At 35.7% G+C, this 3,534-nt stretch overlaps 1 pseudogene; it reads left to right on the top strand.

Annotated features, from left to right (window-relative positions):
• Positions 1–749: 749 nt before the first annotated feature.
• Positions 750–3,197, top strand: LOC131052363 (photosystem II CP47 reaction center protein-like; annotated as a pseudogene).
• Positions 3,198–3,534: the final 337 nt, after the last annotated feature.

Below are 3,534 nucleotides of genomic sequence, written 5' to 3'. Positions count from 1 at the left end.
TTGCATTTGTATCAGGCTCTCGGGGAGCCCATTCAAAACTTTTTAGGGCTACTAACCAACAAAAGAGTAGAGCTTTAGTTTCCGCTCATCGAGATAGACTTAAGTGGAAGAGAGATTTTCATTATTTGTGGATTACTCGGATTAATGCAGCATCCCATGTGAATGGAGTTTCTTATAATAAATTCATACAAATTTTATACAAAAGGCAGTTGCTTACAAATCGTAGAACACTTGCGCAAATAGTTGTATTAAATAATAATTGCTTCTCTATGATGTTAGAAAATATTCTTGTGTCATGAAATAGTCAAACCCAATCTCCCGAGGAAATTCTCCGGGAAACTAGAGACAATACAAAAATGAATTCGGACCCACTTAGATAATTCAATTATTTTATCGAGTGGTCTAGCTAAGAAAATATATCTCCCAAAAAGTAATCGATGATATAATTTAATTCGACCCAGTTTGCTTCCTCATCTTTGGGCCCTTGATATGGCACTTTCGAAACATTTTTTAAACCCATATTACATGTTGTTGTTTTTTTATCATTTTTAGGCACATGGATTATAACCATATTATATAGATGATAGATAATTCATTAATTGACTTCATCCACAAAGAAGGGAGCTATAAGTTAGATAGTGTGAATTGTAGCATGATAATGAAAAAGAAACTACAATTCCATAACATAATTTGTCTCTAATGCGAGAAAGTTACATAGTGTCTACTTTTTCTAATAAAGGGGTATTTTCATGGGTTTGCCTTGGTATCATGTCCATACCGTCGTGTTGAATGATCCTGGCCAATTAATCATTGTGCATATAATGCATACAGCTCTAGTTTCTGGATGGGATGGTTCGATGGCTCTTTACGAATTAGCAGTTTTTGATCCATCTGATCCAATTCTTGATCCAATATGGAGACAAGGTATGTTCGTTATACCTTTTATGACTCATTTAGGAATAAAGGATGCATGGGATGGATGGAGTATAACCAGAGAAACCGGATCTAATCCAGATATTTGGAGTTATGAAGGTGTGGTCGGGGCACATATTGTGTTTTCTGGCTTGTGCTTTTTAGCAGCTATCTGGCATTGGGTATACTGGGATCTAGACATATTATGTCATTCCCATACAGGAAAACCTTCTTTAGATTTGCCTAAGATTTTTGGAATTCATTTATTCCTCTCAGGAGCAGCTTATTTCGGATTCAGAGCATTTCATGTAATGGGTTTGTATGGCCCTAGAATATGGGTGTTTGATCCTTATGGACTAACTGGAAAAATACAACCTGTAAATCCGGCATGGGGAGCTGAAGGTTTTGATCCTTTTTGTTCCGGGAGGAATAGCTTCTCATCATATTGCAACAGGTATATTGGGTATATTAGGAGGTCTATTCCATCTTAGTGTTCATCCTCCCCAATGTTTATACAAAGGATTACGTATGCGGAATATTGAAACTGTTGATGGTCTTGAAAAGCATTGAGAGGGGGTGAATCAATGACACCAAAACAAGCACAACTTTAAACACTAACCGGTAGATGAACTTAACCAAGCATTTGAACAAAATACATGCAATCCAAAATGAAATAACAGCATCCACACAAAGTAGAACATCCACCATAACACAAGTGTTTATACGTGAAAAACCCAAATAGGTAAAAACCATGGTGAGATGGAACTCACAAGTTAACTATCTACAGTAATAGATAACTAACTAGTTAAGGTCTTACAAAGTGCTCTGCTAGGAGAAAATCTTATAAGAGATCCCAAACTTGATTAGAAGCTTATACCCTGTTAAGAGTACTACCCTGTTAAGAGTAACCTTGCTGGAGGATTTTAGAATCCAAACTAATGGATCACCTTGTTAGAGGATTTGTACAATGAAGCTTGTTAGAGCTTACCCGGTTAGGGGATTTGATTCTGTTGTAATGACTAGAAAACAACAAGAAAGGTTTGATCTGTTCTGAGTAGCACAAGACTTGCTTGATCAGATCATTCTAAGTACATTCAACACTACTCTTCATCTAAACACTTATATTTCTTCAACAAAAGATTTCACTCTTTATGCATATCTGTATTCACATAAATCTCCTCTTCTATATCAGTTCTCTCTCTTTAAAATGATTCACTAAGACGTATTTAAATAGACATACAAATCTTATGTCGGCCATAGGAACACAATTTCCTAGGTGCAGTGTATCTAGACAATTAAACATAACTCGTCGAAAAAATGACCACCAAACAAATGGTGCTGGTAACTCATCACAAAAATGAATACCGGTTGGAGCAAAATATGTGAACCATTGTCCTGCAATCTTCCGCTTGATCTTCATCTTCATTTTGATGCCAACTTAATATAACCACAGGTTATCTCTTAGGCACATACCGGTTGACACAGAGTACTGGTTAGAGATAGACCTTGAACACACCGGTTAACAGTGTAAATCAATGAAGTTACACCGGTAGTCAATGTAATCATATGTGTGTGAGAGTGTTTCATCAATGACAACAAGTGATGAATACATGATAATCATCATCAAGCCAACAACTGTCCTCTCTAGTAGTATTGTTGTTGTGTTTTTTGTAGCTTTCATTGTGGCCGGAACAATGTGGTATGATTCTACAACCACTCCGATAGAATTATTTGGTCCTACTCGTTACTAGTGGGATCAAGGATACTTCCAACAAGAAATAGATTGACGAGTTCGTGTCGGTCTAGTTGAAAATCTAAGTCTATCAGAAGCTTGGTCAAAATTTCCCAAAAATTGTGCCTTTTATGATTACATTGGGAATAATCTAGCTAAAGGGGGGTTATTCAGGGAGGGTGCAATGGACAATGGAGATGGAGTTGTTGTTGGTTGGTTAGGGCACCCTATTTTCAAAGATAAAAATGGACATGAGCTTTTTGTACATCATATGCCTACCTTTTTCGAAACATTTCCACTCGTTCTAGTAGATGAAGAAGGAATTGTGAAAGTCGATGTTCCTTTTAGGAGAGAAGAATCAAAATATAGTGTTGAACAAGTAGGTGTAAATGTTGAGTTCTATGGTGGTGAACTTGATGGAGTTAGTTTTGGTGATCTTGCTATAGTCAAAAAATATGCTAGACGTGCACAATTAGGTAAAACTTTTGAGATAGATCATGCTACTTTGAAATCGGATGGTGTTTTTCAGAGTATCCCAAGGGGTTTGGTTTAGTTTAATATTGAATTTGAAATAGAGAAATTATTTCAATAATTTCTCTATTTCTCTTTTTTTAAGAGGTAAAAATCATACTTAATCATACTTATAAAAACATTGTTAAGTTAAGTTTCACTATTTATTTTCTTCTTTTTTTATAGTTTTTATTTATGAATGAAAACTTTTTTATTATTTTAAGTTTTCACAATTAATAAAGAAGGAAGAAAAAAAAAACACACACACACAAAAAGAAGGTCTCAAAAAAGGCAAGCGAGCAAGAGGATTTCTTTTGCTTTTGGCAGGCATCCCCTACTACTGGGGAGGCCTACTAGGCTATTAGCTTAGTGGTCGATCA

This window comes from Cryptomeria japonica, chromosome 9, assembly GCF_030272615.1.
Source record: "Cryptomeria japonica chromosome 9, Sugi_1.0, whole genome shotgun sequence".
Taxonomy (NCBI): domain Eukaryota; kingdom Viridiplantae; phylum Streptophyta; class Pinopsida; order Cupressales; family Cupressaceae; genus Cryptomeria; species Cryptomeria japonica.
This window is presented reverse-complemented; position numbering and strand designations above follow the sequence as displayed.